This window comes from Dermacentor albipictus, chromosome 1 (assembly GCF_038994185.2).
Source record: "Dermacentor albipictus isolate Rhodes 1998 colony chromosome 1, USDA_Dalb.pri_finalv2, whole genome shotgun sequence".
Taxonomy (NCBI): Eukaryota; Metazoa; Arthropoda; class Arachnida; order Ixodida; family Ixodidae; genus Dermacentor; species Dermacentor albipictus.
The window spans coordinates 445,954,158-445,962,679 of NC_091821.1; positions in this window are offsets into that span (position 1 = coordinate 445,954,158).

The following is an 8,522-nucleotide window of genomic DNA, read 5'->3' on the forward strand; positions in this document are numbered from 1 at the left end:
TTAACCCTTTAATATTCAGTGTTGCTGTAAAGCAAAGGCTAAAACAATACTTTTTTCCCTCATCATCAACTAAGAATTCGCACTCCTAGCGCCATGTGAATGTAGGTCTGAGCATCATCTACCTCGCGAAGGAAAACAGAGAGGGCACTAACAGTTTGTTGCGCTAATCGTTGTTGTTCTAAGGGCGCATTATTATTCGGGCCGTCGACAGCACGTGGGAAGAGGAGGCGAGTAAAGTTCTGTTAGTAAAACAAAAACAGGTTTTTAACCCGCCGTGGTTGCTCAGTGGCTATGGTGTTGGGCTGCTGAGCACGAGGTCGCGGGATCGAATCCCGGCCATGGCGGCCGCATTTCGATGGGGGCGAAATGCGAAAACACCCGTGTGCTTAGATTTAGGTGCACGTTAAAGAACCCCAGGCGGTCAAAATTTCCGGAGTCCTCCACTACGGCGTGCCTCATAATCAGAAAGTGGTTTTGGCACGTAAAACCCCAAATATTATTTTAAAAACAGGTTTTTAAATAATTTTTTACTTCGAGGAAGCCGCCCGTGTCCAAGGACTCGAGGCCATCCCCTAAGCTCGGGTGCTTCGCCGCACATTTAGAATAAAGTTTATACTCAATTTTGCCGGTTTGACATAATATTGCCTGTTATTTTCTAAACAAAAACGCTCTGATTATTCCGTTTATGCGTAACGGCCTTAAAGAAATGGATGAACACCGCGTTATTTCTATCCAAACAAAGGTATCTTTTTTTGGACACCAAATGTTCAAAGTTTTCTTTCATCTAAACTAGTCCCAACTTTTTCATTTATTTATCTAAATTTGTAAAGCTGTGTTCATCAAGTGGTTAAACTATATATGCGAGCAGCATTTGCGGCGCTACCATGACTTATTTTACCGAAATTACAGATGGTGGAATTCTGCAGGCCCCGTATATGGCGCACATTTTAAACCGAGTCGCAAAAGATGTATTTAAGCAAAATCCTACGTAAAACATGATCACGAAAATTCAAAAATCAACTCCTACTGAGTCAAAACAGGTGTAAACATTTGTAGAAATCGATGAAGAGAACGTATTCAAGATAGGAACTGGTTAACATTAAATATTTTTTCACTGAGGAATATTATCAGGTATTAATGTTGTGCGCGCTTTTGTGGCAGGTGATCTGCAGGTAGGAAGTTGAGACTGTATTAACGGTAGCTTATTACTTGTGAAACTAGCTCCAGTGCTGGCTCACCATAATTTACATTGCCGTTCCTACACACATCGTTTTGGATAGTTATTTGACTTGATCGGTATTTGAAGGGAAGTTTTAGCCTCTTGAATTGCTAAATTTAATAAATCTATCATCTGTTGCTGTTGGTGAAATGACTATGTTGGCTCTCTGGTTACCCCTACTAGGCAGTCGCCCCTACGATGTGTCCTTGATGGTTGCGTCTCTACGTCGATTTTTAAATCTTAAAAGTACAGATGATGATTGCCATGCGCATATTACGACGAGCAATACTTAGGTCGTCACAAGCAAATTTTAAAATAGGTCGCAGCAGAGTTAAGCTAGGAAATCTGCTGAAATCGGCTGTGCTACGTATTAGCTGGGCCAGCTATGGGTGGCGTCACCCATGTTAGAGGCGGACAAGTAGGTACGAGTTCAAGCGTGAGTTCAAGCGCGAATTTAAGCTGTATTCTTGTAATTTTACGATACCGAACATCAGCTGTCGATGCGAACAGAGCCCATAGGTGTTCAAGTCGACAAGATACTCGGCCGAGTCAATGAAGAAGGCCAACGGCTGGTATTTGACAGCAAACAAATGTGAACTTTACGCAATCTCCAGAATCTGTTGACATGGTTCGTCAATGCGGCCTCTCACTGGCAGTATTCATTCAGTAATCTACCACTGGTTCGCCGTAACAAAATATACTGAAACATACCACACTGTTTCGCACGTAGCTGCTGTTAGGAGTGCTCGTCAAAGGGTCTTGTACCGCGACTTGTTAATTTGTGCTGTCATATTGTGAAGCAGAATGTGTGGAAAACATCTGCCATAAACCGTTTAAATAGAAATCGCTCAGCGCGAGGTCGTGGGTTCAATTACCGGCTTCGGTGGCAGGATTAACATTTTTTTTGTCAGTTTAGACATTGATTGATTTTTGCTTTAACACCTTGGAAACAATGCAAAGCATGAAACGGTGTGTAAGAACGCTGCTTTCCCACACAACGCAAGCGTCGACAACATATGTACATATTCGACATGATCCACAGTGTACTACTGAAACCGACAAGCCCATCAATTCCTTTAAAAACACAAGTTCAAGTTATATTTATGAATTCCCTAACATAAAACACATCGTAGTAGTTTTTATACATCTAGCGTATGCAACTTACGCGTGGGATAGAAAATTGCGTAGGCAATTTTTGAACATGGGTTTAGAAAAGATGACGTGATCTTAAAAGAAATGAACACACGATGTTACTGAGAGTCATTCTTACAACTCATCGAAAGACATGCACGCGCTTTTTCTGAGTGCTTCACAATATGGCTAAAGACTTCGGTGCAGAATGCAAGTATACACTTTAATCTGTTATTCACCCACAGTGATTGAACAGGGGGCAATGTCAAAGCTTGGTATACTGTATTCCTTATAGAATTCTCTGCCAACTGTGTCCGCCCACAAAGCAAATAACTGTGAAGAAATAGTCAATGTTGCCAATATTTGCCGAAATATACATTGACAATGCGACCAGGAAATTCTGGTATGCTACTGAAAGATGAAACAAAATTCCGTGTCAACCTGTTATAAAGAGCAGTCTGAGGGCTATTATTACAAAAGTTGTACGATGAATGGAAATGTGAATCAATCAATTAGAGTTGATGAATTATCAACTTTTTTTCAGCAAACTTAACGATTTGCGTAATATAAAATTAATGCACTTGGTGCGACTTCCTTAACGAGATAGTTGCGAGTTTCGATTAGTTGGGCAAGTAGTGTCCGTTTCATGTAAGGTGACCTTGGCAACGAAACATCAGCGTTCGCCATCGCCTGCTTTACATCTCTGTTACCGCCAAACCAAACCAAAATTATAACCGTTGAAGTGATGTAGACCACATTGGCATTGATAAACGTTGGCAATCAATTTAGGAGGCACGCAGTCGAAATTTATGCTCTATAGTATATGAAAGGTTATGCTGATAATACAGGCAGACATAGATGCAAAGAAATTGTGAAAAGAAAATAGTTTCCTACTGGGTCCGCTGTCCTTGTGGACTTATTGTCACATTAAAGAATACAAGCCCCAGCTTGTAGACTTCTTGACACACTTCTGAGAAGTGAAAGATAGGCATCACGTGCTTCGATGGTTTTGGAGTTCGATCACAATGCAAGTCTCTGATTGCGAGTGCAGACGCACTCATTCCATTGTGCTGCAAGATAACCGTCACCAGCACGGCTAGTGGGCACTTATTCTGCAAAGAAGCTTTTCCAGGAAACAATTTTCATTTTGTTTCGAAGATGCCAAACAAGGTGAAAAATAGACCCTACGAAGCTCTTATCTCCTTCGTTTTGTTGCCCTGTGTATTACATCTCGCTGTAAATTTTTTTTTCAGAATAATCCTTGTATCAACCAGCCCAAGTGAACGAAGTCTTTAGCAACATAAGCTCCCTCAACCATATTAGATTCACTGCAACCTCATTCAGCCAGGCATTCAAGCTCCTATCGTTCTGTCCTTTGAGATGCCGTTCCCAAAAGAAACATTTGCTGAAGCCAAGTCCATAGGTTTCCCAAGAACAAAGCCACATTGCTTTTAGAAAAATTAAGAAGTAATCAGTCGTATAGAGGTTATAAACAGGGATAAGGTGTTTCAGAAAGGCTGGGCACCGTTTCTAAAGGAGAACTTATCTTCGTCAAAGCCGGCCTCATCGTCCTCGGCCTGCTAGTTTTAACGAGTTAGCAGAGTGACGTCACGTGGGTTTGTTGTCGGTAGCGGCTGGTCGTAAAGGGCGAGACGGCGAAGAAAAGGAGCGCTGTCACCTGACGTCTGTAAGTGTGGTTGCTAAGACGAAGGGACAAGAGCGGGAGAGTGGGAACACGGCAAGACAAAAAGGAAGCAAACGCACAAGAAAAGCAAAAGAAGGGGCGTGTTGGGGAAGTGCGGGGTAAAGGAGCATTCATGGGTGTCGTTGGTGGTTTGCTTTCGTGGCCCTATAAGAGCCGGTCAGGCAGTCGATGCGCGAGTAAAAAAAAATCCAAAAAGACATCAGTTGAAAGAAGGATTTTAGTAGCGTAGCGGCAACGCGTCGTGTAATTTTCAAGGGGTCAAGATGGCGACAACGCGTCTGGGGTGCAATTGATGGGCTAGCTGGAAGGCAGCGGCTTTGTCTTTCCAGGGACCTTAGACCTAGTAGCTGAACTAAGGCGTCGTCGCGTCGGTACATAGAAGTGGCGACACCATGCGTTGCTGAGGCGCCGAAAAACATATCCTGGCGTCTAGGACTTTGGAACGTATTGGTGAGGAAGTTTCAAAAAAAAAATAAGGAGGGGGTAATCGAAACCGGAAATTGTTGGTTTGGCGCCGAGCAGACGATTGCCAGGGAGGACTGCCAGCAAGCCTGACGTGCTGCAGTGACAATTTTCTTGACGTAGGGCCCATAATTAGTACATCATTGCATGATACGATAGTCGTAGGCATGTACGATCTTTGCGCGGGGTGGCGCAGCATAGATGAAGCCAGGTGTTTCCTGCTTTGTAGTATTTTATTGCACCCACTTTTTGGGGTTCAGCTGCCTTATGCTGCGTACGCATTTCGTTTCACGGATCATATGATTGCTATGAGTTCGTAGTCAACAGTCTCCCACGTTGCGTTTTTAGAGCGGAGCTCTTAGGTGTCCGTTTCTGCGGCGAATGTCGACGTCGGCGTAACCGAGTGGAGGAGAACAGGGAATGTTGAAGGAGCGAACGCCAGGTGTAGCCTGTCATTAAATGAGTTAGGAAGAAAGTAGAAGAGGAGGGTGCAGCGGAACCATGAGGCGGATAGCGGAGCAGGAGGGTATGGCGAAAGCGTGAGAAGAAAAGCGTGTTTCGGCGACTATTGCTACGAGATGGCGCCAGATTAGCGCACGTCGTCTTGGAGCTGTGTCTGCGGCGGCTATGGGGAATCGCACCCACGCATGGCCAACGCCTAACCCATTCGTTGGCTCTCACGATCTCCAGATTAGCAAGGAATTCGCGCCACGCTTGAGGCAAGCTGCATGAGGCAGCTTGTCTGCGCCAGCTAATATACCGTGAAATGAAAATATGCATAGTACTGTGGTAAAATCTCGCCATAGAAATTATCCTATTGTCGGATAACTTTTGTATGTTCTTTTCAGGGACAGCAGGAGAAACCCTGAGCCTCGGTAAAAGAAAGGCGGTATAGGTGCGCCTAAATACTTGGATAGCTGGCGGACCACCCAAACGAACCTACTTGTACAGGTTTAATGATGGATGTGTCGGTGGACCCCGTTCGAAGCGACTCCTTGGCGACTCGCCTCTAAATGTGTCAGGCGCGGCACCGAGCTATAGAAAACGGGGTCCCACTGCCCCGACCAAGCGTTCTGGACTAACCTTGAGGAAGTATGTACCATCGGCTCTCCCAATATCCCAGGTAGCCACAAATATCTAATAGATGTACCGGATTGGTCGAATCATCCAGCAAAATATGGGATGTCCTGTGGACATTTTTTTACATGAACATGCACATAAGGGACGTACGATGGCATTAACGGATACCTTGTGTCATTAATGGATACCCAATGAACATCCATTTACTTCATTCATCAGACGTACAGCGGTCAAATTTTGCATGTCCATAGAAGGCCTCAAAAAACAAGGCTTCAGACGTACATTGCACAAAGTTTTCGATTTCCATGGAACGGCAACAAACTTTGTACTTTAGACGTGCATTGCAGACCCCTAGAAACTTTCGCATTGCCTGCGCCCTTGATTTTGACGTGGACGATGCTATGCAGTTTGTGCGTGCAGCTGTAGCGACTACATCGCGCTCTAGCATCCGTTCGCATGTAGTGGATGTCTATGGGACGTCCTGTCACGTAGTATTGATGCCGAAAAACACAGCAGCGAAATTGTGCATAAACTAATAAACTCTTTATTGGGCTAAGATGTGCCCACAAAGGCAAGTTACACTTAAAGCACAATGATAGCGGCGAATAGAGTCTGCGATTGCCGAACATCTGATGAGCGGGTCAAGCGCGTCGGTTTTTGTACTTGTGTCATCGAAGGTTTCAGAGTAATCCCTGGTACCCGCGCGTCCTCCAGAAAGTACTGTAGAATTCGCGTCACGCATATATGCAATCAGATTACGGAAGGCTCAGTGACAACAGTGGATTGGACTATCGATAACATTCGAGATACTTCTAATACACGCAAACGCGTCCTGGCTGAAGCGTAATATTTGTTAGAAGACTAAACGTGATCGCCCGCAAAATATAAACAAGTGCACGTGTCAATACCGCCTCTTGAAAAGCACATTGTCCCGATGCTACAAACAAACACGAAAGCGCGAAGAAAACCACGCATAACAATGAAAGAATCAACAACAAAATAACAAAATCCATAAGAATAGTAAATAACAAAATAACGAATAACAAGACCCTAAGTTCGTCAGCGGGCCTGGAGGACTTCAGTTCGTGCGCGGCGCACAACGCTAGAGTATTCGGGGTGGGCCCAATTACATTTCCGAAGCGTACGGGCTTGCGATAGTTGGTTAGAATTCGTGATAAATGTTATTTGCGCACTCGTTGGCACGAGGACTAAGGAACACAAGTGCTTGTATCAATCATTCCTCGGTCGTCGTTCCAATGGTGGGCAAATCACACTCATATAAATTTCGGAATGGGCAAAGTTGAAATCTGGGGGTGGGCAAAATTAAAATTTGAGGATGGCCTGACTTATAATATCGAATGAGCCAATTTCAATTGGGGAGGAGCCAACTTCCAATTTGTATGTGGCCAACTTAAACTTAAAAAGCACTGTGTGATTATGAGGCATGCCGTAGAGGGGGACTCCAGAAATTTTGACCACCTGGGGTTCTTTAACGTGCACCTAAACCTAAATACACGGGTGTTTTCGCATTTCGCCCCCATCGAAATGCGGCCGCAGTGGCCGGGATTCAATCCCGCGACCTCGTGCTCAGCAGCCCAACACCATAGCCACTGAGCAACCACAGCGGGTATGTAGCAAGGAAAAATTGGGAATATTGAATTTAGGACATGAGTATAAACGTTGTAGCGAGACCCGTAGAGTACGTCCACCATCCAGAAGCACATGGATTTAGAGTGAATGGAAGCATTAGCAAGTAATCACTCGATGTAATCAAAATACTTCCAGAGTACTCCTGGACAAAAGCAGGGAAGATAGGGATATAGCGCTGGATTCGTTGCAGGCCCAGGTAACTGCTAGCCAGTCTTGGGCACAAAAAACGTTTGAGCGTGCCTGGAGTTTTAAGAGGAACTTCGCAACTTCAGCACTGTCATTATAATGTTCTCCTAAAAAACATTCGCAACAAAACAGCCAGAGAGGCCCTACTCAGCGACTGTGGGTCTTCAAGGAGACTTCGCTTGCGAGTATATATTAGGTTAAAGAAGAATCCCTTTTTTGTGTTTGTCGAAAGATATTTGTTAAAATAGTGGACACCATAAGTATTTGTCATTATCGAGAGCTTCATTATGTGGTCATACCACATTTCACAGCGCATTTCGGGATACAACAGTAACAATGCCTCGTGCAAGGTAAGTTCGTCTGCCCAAGGCGAGGTCGTATGCCATTTTTAACTTGCTTCTAAATCTTTACGAAATTCTGGTTTATAGATGATCCAAATTCTCCCCTGAGTGCTATCAAAATGGGATGCCGTAAAAGTATGCAGTGGCTTTTTAAGTTTCTCCACTGTAACCTGACAAGTGGGACTCTGCGCTGATACAAAATTTCGAGCAGTGACATCGTTTAAAATTGTAGGGCAGTGTGTGAAGTCGTGAAGGTACGCACGCGCATCCCTCAAGCTTCCAGTACAAGAGCCCCACAAGAACAATGAAGCCAATGACAAGCTGTAGTTTTCCTTTCACTAAAAAAAATCACCATGCATTCGTCAAATTTCAGCAATATTTATCAGTCGTATATCAACTAAGACTTATGTACCTATAGCTTGGTATTCTCAGAATAGAGCACAAAACTTAGGGAAACACCCTCGCCCCCTTCCCCTTGCAGCGCTAGCTCAAATATTGAAAGAAATAAAATTACCTGACTTCAGTTACTAACTCGCTCGGGAAAACACTTATGGTAACAGGGCAGACAAAACTACATTTAAAAATCATATTTTGGTGTTCGCGCAACTTGACATCCACGACCTTTTCTGAACAAAGAGAGATCATTTATGTCTATCAGCGCGACTTCGTTTCACCAAAAAATGACATATTCCGAAACGTAGAAGGTGGCCCACTAAGCTCCTGTTCCTAGCCTTCTGCCAAATGTATC